The sequence below is a fragment of the Pristiophorus japonicus genome, chromosome 15 (assembly GCF_044704955.1).
Source record: "Pristiophorus japonicus isolate sPriJap1 chromosome 15, sPriJap1.hap1, whole genome shotgun sequence".
NCBI lineage: Eukaryota > Metazoa > Chordata > Chondrichthyes > Pristiophoridae > Pristiophorus > Pristiophorus japonicus.
Genome location: NC_091991.1, coordinates 121758195 through 121785946, shown reverse-complemented (window position 1 = coordinate 121785946; position 27752 = coordinate 121758195).

Sequence of the window (27752 nt, the reverse complement as noted above, 5' to 3'; positions counted from 1 at the left end):
TTAGAATATTAGTAATATAAAGCAAAATTCCCAGAAGTGTATTTTCAAAAAAGGGTAATTATGTCACTGAATGGAATTAATTCAACATTGGTGCTTGTATTATATCAGTGAACTTCTGGATTTAAACAACTTGCACAAGAAATTAAAATATAATGGCCCCGAATTTGCGGTCGGAGGCATACGAACTTACCCCCTGGATCCAAAGCTACAGAGAGTTCGGGTCCTGGGCTTGCCGGCGTGTGCCTGCATGAAGGCCCACGGATCCCAGGGACACAGGCGGTTAGGATGCATCCCTGGGATCACGTGGGCCAGGTCTTTCAATGAAAAAGGAGGATTTCATTTACGAACGGAATCTCCATAAACCATACTGCAATCCCTAAATAATGAAACAATTTAGACAATTGTAATAACAATAAATGTTCTGAATTTCAAATTTAATTTAAAGTCCCTTCAGGACAGCAAACACAATACAAATAAAACAGGCATCCACTCTGATTGGGTTAGTTTCCCGACGGGTAGTTAGGTTAAAATTACCCCCCTTGAGGTTTGAACACAGCTTCTCCACCTGTTACCAATATAAATATTTGCAACTATTTTATGCTGCTCACCACAATAAAGTGTATTGTCCGTACATGTAGAGTTCCTTGTATAGAAGAGAGGTTAAGTGATAACTGCAGTCCTTGAAAAAAATCTCAACTCTTCGAAAGAATCATAGTTAATTTCTGTGCAGAATTCTAAATTATTCATTGCATAACATGAATATCCCCAAAGACGGAGTTCAAGGCATGGAATGCCAAAGCCTTTTCAATAACACAAGGTCATACTTGCTGAATGTTGTATTCATTCCATATACATTTTTGACAAAAAAACATACATAAATGCATTTATGTACCGATTGTGCTATTTTCTCGTCTTCAACTGTGGGCTACCATTCAATAAACTGGTCAGTTTTATACCAACCATTGATCCTTTAGTGAGGATATTATAATACACCAATTGCATGGAGCATCCTATCTATTTGATGACTTGAATGATACCTATTACCAGCTATAAAAAGGCGTCACAGCATAATGGGCCCAAGTTTCCACATGATTTGCGCCTGATTTTTAGGAGCAACTGGTGGAGAACGGACTATCTTAGAAATCGCAATTCTCCACATTTTTTTTTCTGCAGTTCTAGTCAGGTAGAACAGTTCTACTTTGGAACAGAATTTTTTCTTCAAAAGGGGGCATGTCCGGCCACTGACGCCTGATTTGAAAGTTTCCACAGTGAAAACGTACTCCAAACTAAAGTAGAATGGAGCAAGTGAAGATTTTTGTAGAACTGAAAAAACCTTGTCTACATATTAAAAAATCAGGTGCAGGTTACAAATTAGGCGTCCAGAACGAGGTGGGGGGGGGGGGGGGAAGGGAAGTCAGTAAATTCTATAATAAATCCTTACTTATACTTCTACAAATATTATGCAAATAAATCCAACCTGAATAAACATTTATAAGCAAAGAAAAGATTAAATAAACCATCTTCCTACCTGTGTGAAAGTGCTTCAGGCAGGCCTTTCGGGACCGAAGGCTGAACGTCCCCAGCACCAAATTTGGCTTTGGGTCGGGGAGGGGAGGGGAGGGGAGGTTCAGGTCTGGGGGGGGGGGGGGGAAGAGAGAGAGAGGGAGAGGATGGAGAGGAGGGGGGGGGGAGAGAGAGGGAGGGAGAGGAGTGGGGAAGAGAGAGAGGGGGGGGGTGCGGAGGGAGAGAGGGAGGGGGGGAGGGAGAGAGAGAGAGGGAGGGGGGAGGGAGAGAGAGAGAGAGAGAGAGGGAGGGAGAGAGAGAGAGGGAGGGGGGGAGGGAGAGAGAGAGAGCGGGAGGGAGAGAGGGAGGGAGAGAGGGAGGGAGAGAGAGGGAGAGAGAGGGAGGGGGGGAGGTCAGGTCGATCCAGTCCGGGAGCGGGAGTCGGGTCGGGTCCAGTGGGGGGGGGGTCGGGTCAGGGGGCGGGAGCGCAGGTCGGGTCGGGTCCAGTCGGGGAGTCGGGGAGCAGGAACAGGAGTGCGGGTCGAGTCGCGTCAGTCGGGGGGGGGGGGGGAGCGCGGGTGTCGGGTCTGGTCCGGAGGCGGGGGGGAGCGGGTGTTGGGTCTGGTCCGGAGGCGGGGGGGGGGCGGCGGGGAGCGGATGTCGGGTCTGGTCGGGGGGGGGGGAGCAGCCTCAGTGAGGCCATTCAACCAGGGCTAGGGGCTGCGTGCTTCGGGCCCCTCCCACACAGTTCGGCGCCTGGAGCTACTGCACTTGCGTGCCGACTGTAGCGCGCATGTGCAGAGGTCCCGGCACTGTTTTCAGCGCAGGGACCTGGCTCCGCCCCCCCACAGCTCATGCTGGCTGCGCCGAGGGCCAGAGGACCTGCAAGTAGGTGGAGAATACCGAGGAATTTTTTAGGCGCACTTTGTGGCGCGAGAAACGGGCGTCCAGGTCGGGACTGCGCCGTTCTAGGCGCGTGTGGAAACTTGGGCCCAATAAAACTATTCAACAACCTCATGGTTTGCATGCACACATTAGATTGAGTTCCAGGCGGAACGTGTTATTCAGATAGTGATAGTGCCGGAACTGTGACTCATCTTGTTTATAGATGATAATATTTGAGCAATGTGGCCTAGACTTTCCACCTCACTGAATAGTGTGCGTCTTTGGGGGAGGGATTTTCAGCCTTGGGGTCTGTTAAATGTGGAAATCCGCCATACAGCTTGTGAAAATCAGACTTTAAAAAACAAAACTGATGTCTCTTCTTCAGCCTGTGTAATGCCATCCCTTGCGAGCCCGTGCCTTGGAGCCAAAGTATATTAAGCCCAGGAATTCTGCCAGTGTGGAAAACACTGGTGTATTACAATAAGATGCAATAGTTTCCACCCAGACAATGGACAATGGGAAGCGAGGGGGTGAGGGTTACAAGTAGGTAAGTACATGGCCTGCCCCAGGAATGCCAAAGATTTGGTGCAGCTATAGTGTAAATCCAGAGTAAAGGTTGCAACACCTGATTTATACTACACAAGTTTAACATTGGTGCAGAGCCAAGACTGATGCTAAATTTACAACGTCAACTGTTACTGTTACTGTTACAGTTTGAGCCTGTAGTAGTGTTTATATCGAAACATAGAAACATAGAAACATAGAAAATAGGTGCAGGAGTAGGCCATTCGGCCCTTCGAGCCTGGACCGCCATTCAACGAGCTCATGGCTGAACATGCAACTTCAGTACCCCATTCCTGCTTTCTCGCCATACCCCTCGATCCCCCTAGTAGTAAGGACTACATCTAACTCCTTTTTGAATATATTTAGTGAATTGGCCTCAACAATTTTCTGTGGTAGAGAATTCCACAGGTTCACCACTCTCTGGGTGAAGAAGTTTCTCCTCATCTCGGTCCTAAATGGCTTACCCCTTATCCTTAGACTGTGACCCCTGGTTCTGGACTTCCCCAACATTGGGAAAATTCTTCCTGCATCTAACCTGTCTAAACCCATCAGAATTTTAAATGTTTCTATGAGATCCCCTCTCATTCTTCTGAACTCCAGTGAATACAAGCCCAGTTAATCCAGTCTTTCTTGATATGTCAGTCCCGCCATCCCGGGAGTCAGTCTGGTGAACCTTCGCTGCACTCCCTCAATAGCAAGAATGTCCTTCCTCAAGTTAGGAGACCAAAACTGTATATTCATAAAGCCTCCAATGGGCTTGTGTCACAGTTTCAGGGGACGCACAATAATATAAATTTTCAACGCCTGAATATTTTCGAGAGAAATAAAAGAAAGCTGGAAATATATAGCAGGTTCATTAGTATGTGCAAAAATAAAATGGTTCAAGTTTCACGTGAAAACCCCATGTAGAAACTCACCAAAGCTAAATTGTCTCATTTTTTTCAGGTGCTGGAAGATCTGCTGTGTATGCAGCATCATGGCTCAGATCTTGCGGTCAGTGGCGAAGGAACGACGCTTGCCATTCACCTCGCTGACAGCAGCGCATAAAGTTTTTTGCGGGCTTTAGAGTGCAAACCTGATGTCTGATCCAGCACGGTGCTGTGGCATGTGTGAGCAGGTAAGATACAGCGAGGCTCTTTAACCAATCAGATTGAAGAATTCTCGCTAAGGCACGCAGAGTCTCAACCAGGAATGATAATGCAGGAAATATAAATTAGATTTAAATCATGTCCAGAAAGTGAAATAAAGATTGGGAAATGCAGATGGGATTCATCGAGCAAGATAAAAGAGACAGACAGAAAAGTTTAAAAAAATAAATGTTTTTTTTTAATCTCCACACTAATTATCTTCTAAGGGAATGAGACTCCATACTTGTAAAATTAATTTTTCAGGGCCAGAGAGGTTGTTCAGCTGTAATTATCACTTATCACACCATTAAAAACTCACTTACTCCTGAATGCACCAGCCCTAACCTTTGCTGCTCTCTTTAGTGTGGAACTAGTGGGCAAATACAGCAGGGTCATGCCATTGTGGTCGTTTTAGTGCTAAGTCAGTGAGGAATACAACAGGGCAACCTCTGGAGGAGCAGGGTATCTCTGACAGCAACTTCCAGATTTCCGCGTTTTACTGCACATGTGTGGATGCCAGAAGTTGCTGTCAAATTAACCCCCATTATAATGATGAGTGCTGATAGCCTCACCGTTATTTTTAATCGCAAAATCCGGCCCTTTCTTTTTTTTAATTTCAGATTTACAGCATTTACCTATTTTAACTGAACAAGGAGGTTTTACTATCAGGACCCTTTTTAAAAAATCAAATCAGAAAAATCATGATTAACATTGAAAGTAGATAGAACACAACAAAAAGAATTTAATTCATTTTAGGCTTGAATGAGTTACTGAGGCTGACAGTGTGAGAGAGCTAAAATAACATTAACAAAGATAGAGTCATTAACCTGCGGGACCTCAGCATCAATTCTACATGTTGATGCAGCTTGCCAATGCGGTTGGGCTCAATAACTTTTCCAAGTCAATACTCCTATTAATATCAACAGGAACAATGGCTAATCAGAAAACAGATGTGGATAAGGAAAACAGGACGTTTTTAGAGTTTAACGCAATTATTTGTAACAGATTTCAAAACAATAAGTGCTGTGTTCTAAGATGCTGTCTTTCATCCTGGTAAATAGCTGCACGTAACGCATTTACATGTGTGGTAGGTATGAAATAATTAATATTTTTAAACATTTTGAATATATAAATGTAAAGGGTATTGATTTTACTGTATGTTTGGAGGTAGGCCTGCAGCTATTGGGACCATTACACAATTATTTCTCCATTAATAGTGAGACAATACTGCAATATTAAAGCTTTGAGATAATTTTTTATTTAATAATTAGGTATGTAATTGCTGTAGCTTCCATTAGTTAATTTATCACACTGAATACCCATTGCGCCTTACAGAAAAATTGCTCCTAATTATAAGCATTTCACCTAAGGAGGAATTGTTTTAATTAGTGTCGTTTATTCATTGAGGAAATATTGCACCCACTGAAGAATGCTAAAGAATGGATTGGAAAATGACAAAAGAAATATTCTCCTTTTAACTATATTTTTAATTAACTATCTAATTGTTTATTTTTCCCTTTTGCTTTAGTGACTGTTCACCACCATGTGTGAAACTGTCCAGCAGACCATGCGCTTCCCTGTGTCGTCCCATGAGGCTTTTTCAGTGTGAGAAGAAACCTAGGCCAAGAAATTGGGGTTGTTAGCGCCCCTGGGGCAAACGACTTTTCGCCCGGGTGCGGCACCACTCACAACTCCCCCTAAATTCCACGAAGATTTAGTGGCGGCGGTAACCCGTAGCGCCCCGGGCCGCTGCACCAGCGATAACGATGTCATCACCATGCGTAGTACACCGTTACGCTCCCCAGACCCTAAATTAGGTATCCCCCCCTGGAAGCTGCGCCAGGCAATGCCAGCAACAGCTTCAGGGGATGTGAAGCGGGCTGGTGGCTGCTACCTAAAGGGGAGGTGGCGGCTATTGAAAAGAAAATTCCCCTGACTTTCTTTTGAGCCCCGTAGGCGCTTCCCGACGCGGAGTCCATGCCGCGATCGGTCAGCCCGGCACTCTGCCGTTGGCACGGCACCCCCGCTCCCTGGTGGTCAAGTGAGGCCCGTTCCTTCACTGCAAAATTTGCAGTTTGGGCCCTTCCCATTAAAGAAGGGAGCAGCCACTCCTATGCAGCCCAGTGTGTAGCGCTGCGCCCCGTCCATCCCACTACCGTCCCAGAAAGGAAGTGGAGCATGTTATTTTGCGCACCACTTCCTTTCAGGGGCAGTAATACGAATTTAGGGTGCCAGGCCAGGTACAAAATCTGCTGCCTCCCGGATTTTACCGCAACATAATTTCACAGCTCCTGGTATCTTTCTCTGCCGAAGGCACCTGAATGCTACCAGTCTCACCCTTAACAATACAAGACTTCAGAAACCACTTCATAGATTTTTCACGTCCAATGTTAAACAAAAACATCTAGTGAAAGCCTGATGGAAATCAGGTGGGGAAATACCAACCCACCAGCAAACCACCCGTTTCTCGGTTTAACTGATGCACCTGAACAGGAGGTTAAGCCATCAGGCCAGAACCAGTGAGGTCCTAACTCACAGTGCTCCTCTAGGTTCCATAAGGAAGTGTATGAGGAATAACAGATGCTTTAGCCATAATCTTCTAAAGCTCTCTCGATTGAGGAATTGTCCCTTTTTAGATTGGAAAATTGCCAATGTAACAAATTATTTAAGAAAAGTGAGAGAGAGAAACTAGGAAATTATAGACTGGTTAGTCTAACCTCTGTTGTGAGGAAGTTATTGGAATCTAAAATTGTGGACAGAGTGACTGAGCACTTAGAGAAATTTGAGCTGGTTGAAGAGAGCCAACATGGATGTGTAAAGGGTAGGTCATGTCTCATGAACCTAATTGGATATTTTGAGGAAGTTACTCAGGTAGCAGACAGGGGAATGTCTATGGATGGAGTTTATATGGACTTCCAGAAGGCATTCGATAAGGTTCCACAAAAGAGACTAAGCTAAAATTAAAGCTCATGAAATTGAAGGCAAATTATTGATCTGGATAGGAGGTTGGTTATGCGATAAAAGACCGAGGGTAGGGATAATAGGTATGTACTCGAATTGGAAGGAAGTGATGAGTGGTGTCCCACAAGGATCTGTGCTGTGGCCTCAACTATTTATTAATGACTTATATAACACAATAGATAGCCATATACCAAGTTTGTCGATGAGACAAAGATTGATGGCGTAAAATTACAAAGAGACATTGACAGATTAAGTGATTGGCAAAACTGTGGCAGATGGATTTCAATGCAAGTAAGCGTGAGGTCATCCATTTTGAACCAAACTTTTAATTGAATTTCACACATTATGGAAAGACTTTTGATTCATATTAAGTCTGTAAAGCTTAGCTGTATAATATATGTATGCATTTTTTTTTTACTATAGGTATTTAATATATAGACCTATAATGTGCAGGACAACATCCATATTGCCATGTATTTAACTATCATTTTAACCCATGTATAAGCTGACCTAAGTTGTACACCTTGAGAACATTGACCACAAGGGGGTGAACTTGTGGGAGACACTCCTAACCTAGACTTTCGGGTATAAAAGGGGAAGCTCCACCCACCTTCATCATTTGAGATTTTGGTAATAAAGGTAACTGGTCACAGAGTGACCTTCTCTCAAGTATGGGCCTCGTGTGCATTTATACTGTATAGTAAGAACATATCATTGACGACAAGAAACTGGGAATTAAACCACGCGAGCATGACCATGAGCAGCACAGAAGAGAGGTCCTGTGTTGGTGATGATTGGGACGACTTTATTGAGAGACGACAGCAAAGTTTTGTCACTAAGGAATGGTTGGGACAGGATTCGGCCGACAAACGCAGGGCTCATCTCCTGACAGTTTGTGGATCCAGAACGTACACCCTGATGAGTGTGCCATTTTAAATTCAAGCACATCCTCTGCCACGGTAGAAAGTCTACGGGCAATATTCGCCGCCCATGGTCTACCGGAAGTCTTGGTCAGCGACAATGGCCCATGCTTCACAAGCGCTGAATTCCAGGACTTCACGGCAGGCAATGGAATCAACCATGTCAGAATGGCACCCTTCAAGCCGGCCTCAAACGGCCAGGTGGAACGAGCTGTGCAGATAATCAAACAGGGGATGCTCAGAATCCAAGGGGGTTCCCTACAAAGCCGCTTATCACGCCTCCTGTTGGCCAATAGATCCCGACCACACTCGCTCACAGGAGTTCGACCCGCAGAGCTGCTAATGAAAAGGACACTCAAAACCAGGTTATCCCTTATACACCCCACTATGAAAGAAATTGTTGAGAGCAGGCGTCAGTCACAATGTGACTAACATGACAGGAATGCAAGGGCGCGATGTATTGATGTCAATGACCCTGTTTTTGTCCTTAATTACGCTGCAGGGCCCAAATGGCTTGCAGGCGCTGTGATTGCCAAAGAGGGGAATAGGATTTTGTTAGTTCAACTTACCAATGGACAAATCTGCCGCAAAGACGTGGATCAAACTAAAAGGAGGTTCAGCAACCCCATAGAAGAAGCAGAGGAAGAACACGACGTAGAGTTTACTCCACCACAGGTGACCGAACACCAGAACCAAGTGGGGGAGAGCCCAGTCACTGTGGGCAGTCCGGACAGGCCTGAGGCACCGCAAACAGCAGACACTCAGGCCAGCGCCCAACAACCGGAGCCCCAGCTCAGGCGCTCTACAAGGGAGTGTAAATCACCAGAGAGACTTAACTTGTGATCCCAATAAGACTTTGGGGGGGGGGGCGGTGATGTCATGTAGTCAACTATTATTGTAGCCCATGTATAAGCTGACCGAAGTTGTACACCTTGAGAACATTGATCACAAGGGGGTGAACTTGGGGGAGACACTACTAACCTGGACTTTCAGGTATAAAAGGGGAAGCTCCACCCACCTTCATCACTTGAGGTCTTGGTAATAAAGGTAACTGGTCACAGAGTGACCTTCTCAAGTATGGGCCTCATGTGCATTTATATTGTATAGTAAGGACATATCACATATGGTTACATAAATCATGATCCGAGTATTTTTAAATCATGTAAAGTTAGGAACAGTGGCGTTCCAAAGCGATTTAGGGGACCTGTATACAGATCATTAAAATGTAGTTGTCAGGTACAAATAAAAATCAAAAAGGCTAGAATATAAAGGGGAGGAAGCTCTGCTTCAGCTATATGAAGCCCTGTTTAGACCACATCTGGAGCACTGTGTACAGTTCTGAGCACCGTACCTTACAAAGGATATATTGGCCTTGGAAGGAGTGCAGTGCAGATTTATCATAATGTTACCAGAGCTCCAAGGGTTAGATTATGAGGAGAGATTACATAAACTAGACTTGTATTCCCTGGAATATAGAAGTTTAAGGGCTGATTTGATTGAGGTTTTTAGGATTTTGAAAGGAATTGATCGGGTAGATAGAGAGATGGTGGGGAGTCTAGGACAAGAGAACTTAACCTTGAAGTCAGAGCCCAACCTTTCAGAAGAGAAGTTCGGAAACACGTCTACATGCAAAGGATGGTAGAAGTTTGGAACCCTCTCCCACAAAACTCAATCGATACTTGCGCAATTAATAACTTTAAATTTAAGACAATAGATTTATGCTAGCCAAGGGTAATAAGGGGTATGGAGCCAAGGTGGGTGGATGGAGTCAGGATACAGATTATCCATGATCTCATTCAATGACAGAAGAGGCTTGAGGGCCGAATGACCTACTTCTGTTCTATGATCCTAATACCCCTTGTGGACTTTAACAGATTAAATTCTGAAGATAATTTTTATCTCCCATTCATAGATCAGTATTGCAAAGTATATGCCTTATTTATAAATTCCTCCATAAGAACATCAGATAAGATATGGATGAAAACCAAGCTCAGCAAGCTTTACAGCTATTCCCTCCAATGCTCTGAATTCCACAGTAATCCATTTAACTGCATCTTGAATACTCCTAACGTTTGCAACCCCCTATTATCAAAAGAACAGAAGAACAGTGAAGGAGAAGAATAGGAAACGACCTTTCAGCCCACCGAAGAAAACAAACTGAGTACTTGAGTGTATTTTCAGTGGTGAATATATATCAGAGAAATAAATGGGGCTGAATTTGCGGCCCCTAGGGCTGAGTATGAGGTGTGCATATGCCTGTAGGGACTGCGCAAGTTCCCGTTTAGGCACGCACTGCACACTGCGCCGAAACCCAGAACTTGTGATCTGTCGATCTGTCAAGAATCCTCGACAGATCGAATGAATCTGCAGTAAATGGGCATTCACTAGCGAAGAATTGGGCGATTTGCCCAACTTCTGCCCAGGGAATGCCTGTGGAATTCTTACGCCTGGTAAAAGCAGGCGTAAGGCATGCTTTTACAAGCTTATGACTTTTAAAGACAGAAAGAAACATATTTTTCAATAATTTAAATATTTAAAAACCTGTGAAAGAAAGAAAGTTTATTTTTAGACCCTTTAAAATATGTACATTTATTTTTAGAAAATTTAAATTTTTGTTTTTTAAATAATTAATTAAATTCCATTTTGATTAATTTTAAATGTGCTATGTTTTTTTAAGTTATTTTAAGTGTTTGTGTATTTTGGAGAATATTCCCATTCATACTTATGGTGATTCCGAATCCCCATAAGTATGAATGGAAATATCCCTACTTTGATTGGTTGGGCCAGCCCACGTGATTCCCAGAAGCGTTTGCGTGGTATAAGTGGGCCTCCACAACAACATGTTGTTTTAACTCCACAGCGTGCATGTAATGTCATGGACAAGTTCCCTGCCCATAAGCCAGCCTGATTGACAGGCTGACCTCCAGTTGGGTGGGTACGTGACCAGGAGGCCACATGACAAGGTAGGTCATATCAAAGCGCTTTACAGCCAATGAAGTACTTTTGGAGTGCAGTCACTGTTGTAATGTGGGAAATGCGGCAGCCAATTTACACACAGCAAACTCCCACAAACAGCAATGTGATAATGACCAGATAATCTGTTTTCTGTTATGTTGATTGAGGGATAAATATTGGCCAGGACACTGGGGATAACTCCCCTGCTCTTCTTCGAAATAGTGCCAAGGGATTTTTTACGTCCACCTGAGAGAGCAGACGGGGCTTCGGTTTCACATTTCATCTGAAAGATGGCCCCTCCGACAGTGCAGCACTCCCTCAGCATTGCACTGGAGTGTCAGCCTAAATGTATGTGCTCAAGTCCCTGGAGTGGGACTTGAACCCACAAACTTCTGACTCAGAGGCGAGTGTGCTACCCACTGAATCACAGCTGACATAAAGCAGCATTAATATAAAGCTAAAAGTTAACATTTATACTTTGTTTACACAAGTAAAGGATTAAAAAAAAATGTATTATTAATGATGTGCTACAACTTTTTATCCCGGAGTTTAATAAACTAGCATTGCTGTCGATGATGAGTGCTGCTAACCACACTCGACGAGCTTCGCTGGGCACGCCACATTGTTCGCATGCCAGACACCAGACTCCCTAAGCAAGTACTCTATGTGGAGCTTCTTCACAGCAAACGATCCAAAGGTGGGCAGCGGAAACGTTACAAGGACACCCTCAAAGCCTCCCTCGTGAAGTGCGACATCACCACTGACACCTGGGAGTCCCTGGCCAAAGACTGCCCTAAGTGGAGAAAGTGCATCCGGGAGGGCGTTGAGCTCTTCGAATCTCAACGCTGCGAGCGTGAAGAGGTCAGGTGCAAGCAACAGAAGGCGCGTGTGGCAAATCAGTCCCACCCCCACTTCTCCCGATGAATATCTGTCCCACCTGTGACAGGGTCTGTGGCTCTCATGTTGGTCTGTTCAGCCACCAAAGGACTCACTTTAGGAGTGGAAGCAAATCTTCCTCGATTCCGAGGGACTGCCTATGATGATGATGATGATGATGAGACGATGAGTGCTTAAAGTGCAAGTTAATGAGAAACATAGGAAGTAATGCAACATCAGAGACAATTTAAACCCTGCCTGCTAGGCTGTTAAAATTGATCGGGATATTTACCCACCAAGCTGCTGCTCCATTCCTGCAGTCTTCAATTTTAACCTGCTCTTCTAAGCAAGCAGCAAGGATATCCACCTGAAACTGGTAGGGTCCATCTTTAAATATGCAGACCAGGGTCCGAAGGCATTATTGAGCTGTGAATATAAGTTTAACTACACACTGGGTGAAGTGAGAGGAAAGAGGGGCCGGGGCAAGAAGGGACCTAAACTGCTACTTTTCTTTGTGGGGTCAGCGGGAGCAGGAGTGCTCCTCTGGGCCCCGCAAGGATTGTTTAGGTCCCCTCTGCCCCAAGCTCGCCCATTTTACTCATCGCGAAGCCCTCCCAAACCCTCCACCGCGACTTCCCTGAGTTCTGGCGCCCATTCCTTCGGTCCCGGCTAATGGCCTCCTTCCGCCCAACATTCTGCTCCCTCCACTGCTGTTTCCACCACTTTCAAGTGAACAACTGTCTGAGTGCATGCAGTTGAGGCCCGGGAATTAATATCTTGCCCTGGACCCCGCTCATTCAATATCCACTCCGAGTTAAAATGTAGGCTATTGTGTTTTAGTATTCTGTTACCAACCCTTTAACAAGGCTAGCAATTCTTATCATGGCTTGACTGCTGGTATAACAACAACGACTTGTATTTATATAGTGCCTTTAAGGTATTAAAACATCCCAAGGCGCTTCACAAGAGTATTATAAGAGAAAATAATTGACACCGAGCCACATAAGGAGAAATTAGGGCAGGCGACTCAAAGCTTGGTCAAAGAGAGAGGTTTTATGGAGCATCTAAAAGGAGGAAAGAGAGGTAGAGAGACGGAGAGGTTTAGGCAGGGAGTTTCAGAGCTTGGGGCCTAGGCAACAGAAGGCACGGCCAGCAATAGTTGAACAATTATAATCAGGGATTCTCAAGAAGGCAGAATTAGGGGAGCGCAGATATCTCAGGGGGTTGTAGGGCTGGAGGAGATTACAGAGATAGGGAGGGGTGAGGCCATGGAACGATTTGAAAACAAAGATGACAATTTTGAAATCGAAGCGTTGCTTAACCGGGATCCAATGTAGGTCAGCGGGCACAGGGGTGATGGGTGAATGGGACTTGGTGCGAGTTAGAACGGGCAGCCGAGTATTGGATCACCTCAAGATTACATAGGTAGAACGTGGGAGGCTGGCAGGAATGTCCTACAGACATTTTGACCATTCCATCCCATCTACTCTCTGTCATCATACATTTAATTGAGGGGTTACAAAGAATCACAACATTCTATAATTAGGGTTGTTGCTGCCTTTCTGATCCACACCCCTTTGCTGTAGAGCTGTGTATCACAGATTCCAGAACACTAATGATTTGAATTCACATTATCTTACTCTACCATATGCTAAGTTGTTTTTGGCTTCCTCTTACCAGATCAATACTCTTATTCTGCCTAGAGACATAGATATCTATAGTCACTAAGGATAATAGCTGGAGGTGGTCAGCTCATAGAGCTTAACAAAAGCCAACAAGCTCCCTTTATTGAGTGTTACAGTAGTTTGTCAATAGAGGTGATAATGTCAGATTGGAAGATCAGAGCCAGCAAGAGTGAATCTGTGAAGATTTTTTTTTTTTTGCCTTCATATCTAATCTAAAATGATTACAAAGCTCCCCGAGATCCATGAATTCGGGCTCCTGGTTCAACAGAGTGTCTAGTGATGGGTTATTGGATGCAAATGAGGATAATATTCTCTTTGAGTCCAGAAAGGTTTTGCTGAACACATTGGGACAGATGTTGCAGTGGATAATAATGGTCAACTATCAGCATTTGCCATCATTATCCCTCTGAAACTGACTACAAATTCAGAATGTGCATCTGAACATGGAAATCCTGAAGTTACAGTCAGTCGTTTACTCCTCCGACACTTGCTGCAGTGTGGTCCACCCCACCCCATAGCCGGCAATCAGTGAAATCAGTGGGCTTTTCTATGCTAATATTGCTGTTAAACATTCCATTAAATGTTAAGCCTTGTTGGATTAGATGTAACTGAGGTTTTAGCATAAAATTGATTGCTAAGAAAATGTTATGGCACTGAAAAATTAATTTTAATTTTGTGGAGTGTCAACTTTCTCTGTTGTGATACAAATGATAATTTTTAAGAAACTTTAAAAAATAGATTTTTTTTTAGAAGTTTGCCCATGATACTTCGGGTTCTAACTTATCTCCATGTGAGAGCCCCAATCTTTGTTTAGCTCTCTGTAAAATTTTTTAAAAGTCCGGCTAAAAGCAGCTTCTCATTTCCTGGTTCCCCGTCTGTTAGAATTCTGCAACGTGATTGGCTGCTTAGACAGCTTGTTGATGTCACAGCAGCTCGCGCTAGGGAATTCCCACTGCACTGCGCTGAAATCACTTGAACATCGGTAAAAGGCGAACTTCTCGCCACAGGGATGGCGAGATCCCTGTGGGCAGCTTTCTTCGGGTCTAGCCTTTGCTTCGGCACTGACCGCAAATTCTGGGCCTCCATTCATTGTAGTAAGCTTTGGAAAGCTTCACATATCTAATTTCCTTGTGAATGTGACATTGGCCTTTGCATTATTCACTGCCCAAGTAACTTAAACATTTTCTATTGGACACAAGTTTAATACAAACAAAGATTCCATGCATGCAGCACCATTAAAGAGATAAGTAGGCAGACAGAGTAAAAATATTGTACAGTTGACTCCAGAGAGAAAGATCTCACAGCACAATATTCAGATATGACAAGTTGTTTCCCATTCAATTTCATTCTGTAAAATCCCTGATCCAAGCACACGAATTCTAAATTAATATCCATACAAGGTTCCCAACTTTTAATGTTTTTATTACTCAGAACATTAAATACTGTTAGTCAAGCAAATCAATCATCTTCTTGCACACTACTCCTGCTAAAATTCTATTTATTATCATGAAGTGATTGGTTCCAAATTAGATTTTGTAGCGAGCATGACTGATGAAATGGGCTGAGGTACAAATACTGCTCATTCATTTATAAGCCACCTACTGAAATCCTGATCAAATGAAAATACTTCTGGATCAATTAGTTATGCATTTGCCGAGGTCCAACTGTATTGATATATGACACTACAATGAAGTAGCATTTTTATCCATTGATCATAGCTAGAGTTCAATTACTTATTGATTAATTTGCAAATTAAACGCTGCTACAAGTTCAGGGTAGAGTGATGGTAATCCCTCCCATAAACAGTCTGAGCAACTTCATTTAGGGGTATGCCCATACCACCCAATATCGAACTCTGAGATTTTGTAACTGGGTCAATATCCCCCTGTGATCTGAAGTGAATATTCGTGCCTTTTGCACATATGCTTCTTTGACGGCAGACCGAGAAAATGCTTACTGAGACAATGCTACGTAAGAATCAGTAAGCTTTATTTCACAGCGTGAATATAAAGTGCAATAGTTATGATAAGATTCACTTAGTTCAATCAATACAACTTTTCTTGAAATAATAATACATGGGGGCCGAAATTGATGAACTGCCGTCGACTGTCATTGACATTCCTCTGCTCGGACTGTCACTTTCGACGTGGCCTGGAGGGGGCGGGAGGGGAAAGCCACCGGGAACTGCCCGCCGACATCAGGGGACGGCCGATGCGCTTAAGTAGACTCCCGCCCGCCGAGATGCCATATTCATGCGGGCGGGAGTCAGCGGGAGTCGGCGGGAGTCAGCGGGAGTCAGCGGGAGTTGGCGGCAGGACGGCAGTGGACCGCTGACTGCAGGCAGCTCTGTCCTCAACGGTAAGCGTGAAGATGGGGGAAAATAGGTTAGTGGCATTTTTTACATTTATTTCTTTACAGGGACCCTGTATGGATTCCCCTGAAGGACGTCAGATTTTTAAAAAATGGTTTTCCTTAAGGTGTTCGATCCTCCGTGGGCTCGACTCCATCCTCGGCGGCACTTCGGCAGCAAGCGCCTCTGCCGCCGAGAATGAGATCTCCCGCCGGCTCCCCTCCAGATTGGAGGCGTACGTCGCTGCTTTGCCGCCTGCCAACCTTCGAGGGACCTTGCTGATGAAAACCCCACCCAAAGAACCGTCAGCGACCTCAGCGGCCATCGGCGGTCCTTTGGAGGGCAGAGGCCTTCATCAAATTCGGGCCTATAATAACTAACATGCTACATTTCTCCTCATCACTGCGTCATCTTGCTTGACTTAAACTAAGTTACTTTTATCTACTCTCCTGCTTTCGAACCTTCTCACTGCCTTTTGCTGGACCTGAGTGTCTTTGCAGCATTTTATTAAAGAAAAACCCAGCTGACTGCCTGCATCTTGCTTCTGATGTTTTATTTAGTCTCCCCCTGTTCACCGCCAGAGATGAACCAGAGACTTCCCAACATAAGCGGGGAAAGATGTTTAGCAATTGTCAAGGTATTCAAACGCATTGTTTATTGTTTAACGTCTATAGGGAAACAACACCGGGAGTGGGGGCATATTAGTATTTTAACCATGTGTCTTAGCTTAGTGCCTTTTTTAAAAAAAAAAGGTGAATACACTTTGCTTTGAATCCCAATATTTTATAGGTAATCTTTCTGTGGAAAAATTGTCAACAAATTCCTAATATCCATCTGCGTAGGAAAGACTCTTGAGGTTTGAAATAAAGACAGAATTAATCAAAAATGTCTTCCCGAGTTCCTGAAACCTTCAAAAATGTCATGGCGAGGAAAGGCACTTGGCAACTCTGCAGAATCTTTCTTGATGAGATTAATTGAGTTGCAGAGTTCACATCGGGGCAGATTGTACCTGGTCAGTGGAAGAATAAGCTTGATGTGCCAAATGGCTTTTCCTTATTGCTTACCTTTTTAATGTAAATCTGTTCATTTCGAAATTATCTTTGAAATTGGCTCAGCACTGTTATTAGTTGATCCGAAGCAGATGGGGAATAATAAGCAGTGGGAAATTATCTCAATGGTGATGCTTTAAGAATATGCCTGAAAGAAGCATAATGTGTACCTGCTGTACTCATTTCAGTTCTCTGTTTCTGTCGTTTTTTTCTATCATATTCTTCAGAATTCTTTATCGACAAGATCCGATGGTGGGATGTTGAAACCTCACACATTTCAGAAATGATTTTGTCTCTGTTTACACAGAGGTACATTTTCACTCTATTCTTCCTAACAAATGACCCACATTTCCCTTCGTATAAATCTGCTTTCACATTCACTTAATCGATTCCGTTTTCACAGTAGCTGATTCACAATATGATTCTTAGTGCTTAAAGTGTCCTCATTAGGAGGTGCTTAGTGGTAAATTTGAACCAAACACCACCGAATTGCTTAGCTGCAGCAGAAATGCAACAATAAATTCACTTTATTTTGCTTTGAGGTGAAGTGAAAATATTCTCACTAAAATGGTGCCGCAGCAAAAATGGACCAATAAAATGAGTATGTACAATTGTACCCTCGTATAAGCAAATAAACCAAACTATTCACATTACCAACGTCCCAGATGTGTATATCAAAAACCAAAAAAACAGTGCAGTATATTCACGTTCCATGCGACGACTAAAGTTCCAGTTGGATGAACACTTTGTTGCTTTTTCTGTTACATCACTTTAACAATATTTGAACAAACCAATAAATTTGCACTATGAAAGGGCCACTTTCTCTCCATTTCCTCTCTGCCATGTACCACATACAGTACAAAGGGAGATGGTCTCATTGCATCTCCATTTAGTACAAAGGCAAACCAATAATTACATTGCTAATTAACTCAAAATGATGGGAAAAGGCCATAACACATGTCACTTTAATTATAAATCCTTTAACATTTTGCTAAAATCACAAGGATAACAGCTGAATAACGAAACCATTCTTTTAATGATTATTTAATAATTGATGACAGTTCATGAATAATCAAACCCATATTTTCATTGATGTTGCACTACTACAGGCTGCATTTGACAAAATTTGCAAATTAATTCCGAACAAAAGTAGAATTTTTAATAGGCAATCAATCATCCCATAGATATCGATGTGAAACATGGGCAGAAAGAGAAGGCCCATCTCATAATTTCCTTCTTTAGGGCTTAAAGCCATTTAGCACAAGAGTTTAGAGTCTATCTAAAGTGTCAGCTCTACTTATCAAATTTGTTAAACAGGCCCTAGTTTACTTCCATTGTTCCTAATACAATTTGTTTAACAAGTAATAAGAAGATCTGCCATTAATTGACTACAGCTACAGTGACCCCACTGACAAATGACAAGCTGCATTTAAGCTATGTTTACCATCTGGCTGCATATTATGTATGAGATAAAGCTTGTAATTATTTTTGCACTGAAAGGGATTTTTAATAATTGAACAGAATTAACTCTTGCAGGGCAAGGCTTTTCGTTGCACTTTGAATGTGTGACTGCTATTCAGCTAGCCATAACATTTCCTTCATCCGACACTTGAATCTACACAATCTCTTCCCATATCATTAAATATCAAAACTGTTTCTCTGTTTGTTAGGACAAGTGTTCACGGTGTTACAACGATTATAAAATCCGGTATAGCACCATGCGAGGTAGGGCAGAAACTGTTTGTCTAGTTGGGAAAGGTTTAGAATATAAATTGTGCAGCTGTTGTGTGACAGGCTCAGCAGATGTGAATGCAGTCTATAAACTGTAAAGGAAACTCAGTATCCCAAGTGGGTTGGAAAATGAAAAAAAAAATGCATTTTGAGTAAAGAGCACAGCGAAGATGAAGGCTGTTTTTCATATTCTTGTTGTCATTTACCTTGTTCATCATTTGTTACTGTTGTCTCCCAATCTTCCAAGATCTGGGTACCGACTTCTTACCATGCAGAAAAGCAGGCCTGCAAAAGATTTCTCTCGACTAAACTACACAAGAACAAGGCTATTTTCCAAAGCCTCGCTTAGAATGGGGATAACAATGTCTAATTAGTGTTAGGATAGTGTGTTAGAATATTGATTCTATTTTAAGATAATTGGCACAAGAACCAAAGGGGAGATGAATAGATTTTTTTAGGCAATGAGTTCTAATGATCTGGAATGTACTGAAAAAGGTGATGTAAGCAGATTCAATAGCAACTTTCAAAGGGGAATTTGATATATACTTGAAAACAATAAATTTGTCAAGCTATGGGAAAAGAGCAGAGGGGTGGGATCAATTAGGTAGCTCTTTGAAAGAGCTGGCACAGGCACGGCTGAATGGCCTCCTACTATGCTGTATGATTCTATTATTCTGACCAATTCCACTAATCCTTAAGGGGAGAAATTCCCCTGTTTCGCTCCTCCCGTTAGCACCAGCGGGGGGGGGTGATAACGGGGTGCTAAGGGCTTACTGACCGGGCACGACAAAATCACCGACGCGAATTTCCCTGGCGGTTTTGCGTTGACGCTAAGACTTACCGCCTCACTCTCTTGCACCTCGCAGATCGTGACTTCATCCGATTCGCAGCACCCTGTTACCGACCCGGATGTGATATTCGCTTCCGCCCTCTGCAGCATCGCCGGGTGTTAACAACGGCAGCTGCAAGAGGCGTTAGCACCTCGGCTGGCCGCTTGGGAAGCGCTAATTAAAGGCAGTGGTGGCCAGGTGGGGCAAAATTTATTTATGTCCCCATTCTGGTGCCTCCTGCTTTCTTCCCCCACCTCCCCACCTCCCCACCCCGCCTACTCCCCCCCCCCCCTCCGATTGCTCAGCCCTGCACTCTCCCAGAGTGCTTTGGGCTGCTATGCGCCTATCACAGGTGCCGTTGATAAACAGACACAGTCTGAGGATTCATTCAGCGCAGCATTGGCCCTTCCTTTTAAGGGAGGGAAGGAGCCTGTAAAACTGGCAGTGCTGCCTTGAACATTGCTCAGCACTCTGCCATCCCTCTCACTCCCTTTAGCGCTCTCAGGGAAGTGGTACCACTTGGTGTATGCTCTACTTCCCTCTCGGAGTGCTAAAGCGGACATTCCCAGCAGAATCAAATCTGTAGCGTCCGGCAATACTTTTGCGCTCCTTGAAAAGTTATCGCCCTAAACTGGGCGCTACATAATTTCGAACCCGAACAGATTTTCTTTTTACCTAGGCTAACAAACGGTACCTAGTATATTAGGTCGGAAACTCAAAAGAGGGTAAATGGAAATCCAAACCTAATTTGTTTTAAGCTTTTCTGTGAACAACCACAGCTTCATCCTCACTCAAAGTGTCGTTCGATTTTGTTTCCTTTTCTTAATGAGAGCACATTTCCCTTTTTGAAACTGTTAATCAAGTAAATTGTGTGTGACATTTAAACTCTGGCATGGGTTGCACTAAAATGTACCAGGCATATTCTAGGCAAATCAACAGTACATATATATATATACATACATACACATAAATACATATAAATATATATACATACATATACACATAGATGCATATACATATATATACATACATATAAATACATATACATGCATATATATATATAAATATGCAGACATATGTATACATATACATATATATACATACATTTATATACATACACACACACACACATATATATATATATACATACATATATATATATATATATCTGTGTGTGTGTGTGTGTGTGGGGGGGGGGGGGGGAACTCTCTCTCACCTCCCTTCCTCACTACAAGATACAGCAGGATATATGAAGCAAGTAAGTATAGGTGGAAAAGGAGGTCTCCTCCTTCTAAAATAGCGGGTGCCATACCAATTAACAAGTTATGACCTTTTCAAAGATCTGTTACTGTTATAAATTGAAAATAGTGCATGGGTCAATTCTCCCCCGCTAAAAAGCTTCCATTTCCTGTTACATATGACTACATATCCAATTAGTTTGAAAAGGTAGTAACAGGTACGATGCTGATGATCTGACAAGTTTCTCATGCTGGATATTTGATTACTTCATACATTTGGACCAGTCAGATTTTACAGTGTTGGATTAATGCAGCCACATGAAATTATCGAATAGTTCAACAATTTAATAACGACAATCTTAGAGAGGAGGAGGAAGCCATTTTATGTTCAATAGAGTCTGTAATTATTATTCTTTACCCTTGCTATTTTTTCAAGCATGAAGTACATGTGCCGGAGATGTGCCGTTCCTTGCAAAAACTTTAAAACTTTTAATAAAATTGGGTGGTTGTGCTCCAGGAAGGAAGGGGAGTGCTAAATCAAGCATTCCACTTCTATCCTGGATAGCAAGAGGCAGCAGGCGGGGCGGTAGGTGTTCAGTGCAGTACAATGGGCCATGTTGGAAGGCTCCTTCTCTCCCTTAAAGGGAAGGGCCATCGCTGCAGGCTCTGCAAAGGAAAAACTTACCTGGACCCCGACGGCAACCGCGATCTGGCCCGATCAGCCCGATGCACTGCCGCAGAGTGCCGGGCTGATCGATCGCGGGGGAAAAGCAATGAAAAATATTCAGAGAGAGGATTTGAGAATTTTTTTTCACTTACCTCGGCCACCTCCCCTTTAAGCATCGCCCCCCACCGCCCCCCGCACCCTCCCCCCCTCCGAGCCGCCCGGCCTCTCGATGAACGCCCCTGCAGCTGTCGGTGTTTTCGGTTGGCGATGCTACAGGAACCGAAGATTGTGTCCGGGGCACTACCGGGGCGATGCGCACGGCGATGATGTCACGATCTCCGGGCACAGGAGATCGGGGTGCAACTCCATACCGCCGCCGCAAACCTCCCGCTGAATATAGCGGGAGTCGATCTTCTCACCACGACCGGTCGGTAAGTGCCTTGCGCCTCCCAGAGGCGAGAACGGGAGGCGCTCAGGAGGCCAATTTCTAGGCCGAAAATGTTTAATGTTGCACCAGAGCATTGCAAAATGCTAAAGTTCCAGCATAACTCCGGAGACTATGGTATAAAACTTGGTTTTAAAAGCTTAGGAAGTTTTATGGACCATCTGAGACTATTCACACTTTCTGGAGTCGATTTAAATATTTAGAGACTGTGGATGATGCTGCAGAACAAACAGATTTCAAGTGATGGGAGAGGATCGCTGCATACGCGTGCAACAAGCATGTGCAATGTTCTCTCCTTGGCAGAAGATCTGCAGCTGGCGCCAAGCAGTATAAGTGAGCTACTGCCTGCCTGGAATAGATCGGCTAGACATCAGTAGTTGCAATATCATCATCATCATAGGCAGTCTCTCGAATCGAGGATGACTTGCTTCCACGTCAAAAAGTTCACAGGTATTTCAATGAAGAACCTAATATTCCAGGTCCCGAACTAAATCTTGAAGGGCGGAAGATGCCTGTGCGTGGATTTTTTTAAGGTGTGGTGGCCATTGCACACCAGCCACCACACGGGCTTGACGCACGCCTCTCCTGGGCCCTGATATAAAAGCACCATTAAGGTACTTAATAGTGTTTCAAGAAAAGCAATTCTAACTTTCCCTCTGATACTCTTGCTCATCCCAAAATGAAAATAAAATGGTTAGTGTGGATGAACAAAAAGGCTCAATTACAAAAACACTGAAGGTAACTCTGGCGGACGTCCGGTCTATGGGGGCCGTAGGCAGGCGGAGACACCCCCACCACGAGCCTCTTTGACTGTTCCAACATTGACTCGAACCTGAAGCTGGAGGGGGCGGGGGTTACAGCAATGCCGGTTGGTGGGGGGGAAAATTCGTGGAGGGTCAGGCAGCCATCGGGGACTCAAGGAAACGGTCCCCAGAAAGGTAAGTGAGGAAAAGGGGGTCATCAAAGTGCAAAATCGAAATGGGGAGTGTTGGGGGAAAAGGAGGCTTCTCTCCTTCGGGGTGGACGAACTGATATAGTTAATCGACACCTCGCCCGTCTCCTGTTGGATAACGACCACGGAAGTGAACAAACAAAATCCCAGGTTCAACCGACTTTTATTACGAGCAATTACAAGGGAAGGTTCAGTCGTGGAACCTCTGAAATACTTGAGTTTTCAAGTAGAACTTATACAGGTTTTGGAGAGGAGCACCCTCCTACAAAATCATCGATGGGTCTATTTCTATCAGCGAAGTTACATTGATTTCTCGACACTTATCAGACGGGCTCTGAGTGGTATATGCAATTGTCCATCTCTCATCATTGTGTTGTTCCATTTTGCCCTATACACCAGTCTGTCCTCGGATGGCTATACTGGCTTCCTTATCGCTTCCTCAGAGACTTCGGATCAACAACTGCTAATTTTGCAGTTTAAGTATTAGAGGTTACGGATTCAGTTTAATGCATTTTACATACATAGGCAATTATACAGACCTTACTACTACTGATAAGTTCACTACCTTCAACATAATTCTGACCACCTATTTGCAACTCTAACAATTTATCCCTTACAGGGAGAATGCCCACAGCAGGGGAGGGCCCAAGGTAGCTCCTCCTCCTGACCCACAAGGAACATTTTACAAAGCTTTCAAAGGTCACTTACCTGGGCCTCCTGTGGCTGTGATTCTGCCCTTCACATAAGAAATAGGAGCAGGAGTAGGCCATATGGCCCCTCGATCCTGCTCCGCCATTCAATGCAATCATGGCTGATCTGATCTTGGCCTCAACTCCACTTTCCTGCCTGTTCCCCATAACCTTTGACTCCCTTGCCACCAGCTTTCGCTTGTGGGTTTGGGTCTGTGTGGGCCCGAGTCAGCCTAAAGATAAAATGACACTCACTCCTCTGACGCCAGCAACCTTCTCATGCCTCATCTCAGATAAGGCAAGATACGTACCGGTCTGGTAGAGGTTCGTCCATTTTCAGTGGCCGTTAACCCGAGGCCATGGTGACACCGGCAACGCTCATGGTGGCCAACAATCTTTCCCCCAAAATCTTTGCGCAGAGTTTTGTTAGAGCCTGGAATACTTTGCCACAAGGAATGGTTGAGGTAAAGACCATTGCTACTTTTAAGAAAGTCTTGCATTTATATAGCGCCTTTCACGACCATCGGGCATCTCAAAGCGCTTTTCAGCCAATGAAGTACCTTTGAAGTGTAATCACTGTTGTAATGTGGCAAACGCGGCAGCCAATTTGCGCACAGCATGCTCCCACAAATAGCAATGTGATAATGATGAGTAATTCTGTTTCGTTATGTTGATTGAGGGATAAATATTGGCCAGGACACTGGGGATAATTCCCCTGCTCTTCTTCGAAATAGTGCCGTGAGCTCTTAGCTGAGAGAGCTGATAAAAGGTAAGTGAAAAAAATTAAAACTTACATTTGGTGCACTGGTCCAGGCAGTGGGAGTGTTGCTTGACCGATAGTGTGCTCAATGATGTTTCTGGTGGCAGCATGGCTCTCATTGTACACCAGCACTGCAGCTTTGCTTGGGCTCCTGGCAGAGATCGTGACAGTCTATGGCACTGTGCACCCTGGGTAGCCTGCAATGCAGGCAAAGCCTAGTGCTCCCTTTATCCTGCTTAACTCTGTCCATTGGGAATGTGGCACAGAGAGCCTCGGTGACATCCATGACACGGCGGTGTGCAGCAAACTGGGAGTTGCCCCTAATGTCCCCTGTGGCTGCCTGGAATGACCCCGTGGCATAACAGGTAAGGCCCCAACGACCTTGTCCATGCCCTGGTTTGAGACTTGAGTTGTAGCTGCAGCAAGTGACAATAGCTCGGTGATAGTTTCCTTAATGAAGTGAAGGCCCCTGACACAGTGCTGCTCATTGTACCCTGAGTGGATGTGATCTCATGCATAGGACCTTTCTGCTTCTGCATGCTTCTGTGTTCCTGGCTGCTCCCCCTCATCTTCCAACCCCAAAGGCAGACATACCAGACCACCCATGTGATGAGTTGAAATGTATAAGATTCTGAGGGGGCTTGATAGAGTAGATGCAGAGAGGATGTTTCTCCTCATGGGGGAATCTAGAACTAAGGGGCATAGCTTCAGAATAAGTGGTCGCCCATTTAGAATGGAGATGAGGAGGAATTTCTTCTTTCAGTGGGTCGTGAATCTTTGGAATTCTCTACCCCGGAGAGCTGTGGAGGCTGGGTCATTGAATGTGGAGATAGACAGATTTTTGAACGATAGGGGAGTCAGTGTCATGGGGAACGGGCAGGGAAGTGGAGTTGAGGTCAAGATCAGATCAGCCATGATCTTATTGAATTGCGGAGCAGGCTCTGGGGCCAAATGGCCTACTCCTCCTCCTTTTTCTTATGTTATGAATTAGGTGCTAGGGCAGACCAATTTCACCAAAGGATCCTACAACAAGCGTAGGATCCTTATTTATACGGCTGCCGCGTACGCTGGACCTCCGATCCAGTGTGGAATGAATGTACGCATGCTGCCCGCCATATTGGATCCCTAGGCATACATTTTATACCTGTAAAACGGGGACAGTACGATCATATTCCTTAGGTCTGAACATCTTTGAATATTACATTTGTTTCCATACTTTGAACTTAAATACATCTTATAGATTTACTTCCTTTCATAGTCCCCAGTGTTGGCCCGTTTTTGGTCGCTGGTTCCTGTATGTGATTTTGGATATCGTTCACCATCATCATAGGCGGTCCATCGAATGAGGATGACTTGCTTCCACACCAAAAGGGATGAGTTCACAGATGTTTCAATGAAGGACCCCATATTGCAGTCCTGAACTCCAGGGGTGGAAGATGCCTGTGCGTGGAATTTTTAACGTGTGGTGACCGTTGCACATCAGCCACCACACGGACTTTACAGAGCTAGGTCTTGGTCCAGTGGCAAGGGTTAACCAGGACAACTGGAGACCTGCTCTGCTGCATGAACCTAGTGTGCACACATATCGCAGTGTCCATATGCACTTGTTGGCCAATATCTGCTCTGCAATCCATCTCAGTTGGTATGCTGTTGTTTCTCTCTTCCCTTCCCCCACCTATTGAGTTTATATGGTTTCCTATTGCTGTCTTCTTGCTCTTCACAAGTCTCCTTATATTATGTGGCAACTCACAATCATTGCTTTTTAATAATCCAACTAAAACATATTATATATCAAATGCAGTTATCTTCTCATCATCATAGGCAGTCCCTCGGAATCGAGAAAGACTTGCTTCCACTCCTGAAGTGAGTTCTTTGGTGGCGGAACAGTCCAATACGAGAGCCACAGACCCTGTCACAGGTGGGACAGATCGTCATTGAGGGAAGGAGTGGGTGGGACTGGTTTGCCGCATACTCTTTCCACTGCCTGCGCTTGATTTCTGCATGCTCTCGAGTGAGACTAGAGGTGCTCAGCGCCCTCTCGGATGTACTTCCTTGGGCCAGGGACTCCCAGGTGTCAGTGGGAATGTCGCACTTTATCAGGGAGGCTTTGAGGGTGTCCTTGTAATGTTTCAGCTGCCCACCTTTGGCCCGTTTTCCAGGAAGGAACTCCGAGTAGAGCACTTGCTTTGGGAGTCTCGTGTCTGGCATGCGAACAATGTGGCCTGCCCAGCGGAGCTGACCGAGTGTAGTCAGTGCTTCAATGCTGGGGATGTTAGCCTGGGCGAGGACACTGATGTTGGTGCGCCTGTCCTCCCAGGGGATTTGAAGGATCTTGCAGAGACATTGTTGGTGATATTTCTCCAGCGACTTGAGGTGTCTGCTGCACATGGTCCATGTCTCTGAGCCATACAGGCGGGCGGGTATTACTATAGCCCTGTACACCATGAGCTTGGTGGCAATTTTGGGGGCCTTGGGCCAGGATTATATGCAATTATCTTCTACTGTGTACTCAGTTGGATTTTCAGCAGTTGAGAAGTTAATCTTTGGTTGTGGTTTTAAACAAGAGTTGACAATGTCTGTATATATGAAGGTAAGTTTACCAGGTGAGAAACTAGCAACTGTGGAAGAGCAGAGAGATTCAGGGGTACAGCTACAGAAATCATTAAAAGCTCGTGGACTGGTACAAAAAATAAATTAGAAGTCAAATGGAATGTCGGCCTTCATTTCAAGGGGGCTGGAATACATAGGGGTGGCAGTTATGTTACAGCTGTACAGAGCTCTGGTTAGACTCCAGTTAGCGCACTGCACTCAGTCTGGGCACTGCACCTCAGGAAGGATATATTGGCCATGGAGCGGGTGCAGCGCAGGTTCACAAGAATGATACTAGGTGCTAAAAGGGTTACATTATGAGGTCAGGTTGCAAAGACTCGGCTTGTATTCCCTGGGATATAGAAGATTAAGGGGTGATCTAATTGGGATATTTTAAGAGGATTAAAGGATTTGATAAGGTAGATGGAGAGAAAGTATTTCCTCTGGTGAGAGAGTCCAGAACACGGGGGCAAAACTTTAAAATTAAAGCGGGGCCATTCAGGCGTGATGTCAGAAAGCACTTCACACAATGAGGAGTGGAAATCTGGAACTCTCTCCCTCAAAACGTTGTTGAGGCTGGGGATCAATGGAAAATGTCAAATCTGTGATTTAGAGATATTTGTTAGGCACGGTTTAGGTATTAAGGGTTATGGAACCAAGGCGGGTAAATGGAGTTAAGATACAGATCAGCCATGATCTAATTGAATGGTGGAACAGGCTCGAGGGGCTGAATGGCCTACTTCTGTTCCTATATTTTATGTTGCTATGAATGTCACAGGAACAACTCCTCACCACATCATATAATATCAGATTAAAATATTTTCAAGCCATTGTTTATCCTATCCCACAATTTAAAAAAAAGAAAGATTGAAAGACTTGCATTTATATAGCTCCTTTCATTACTACCGGGCATCTCAAAGCGCTTTACAGCCAATGAAGTATTTTTGGAGTGTAGCCCCTGTTGTAATGTGGGAAA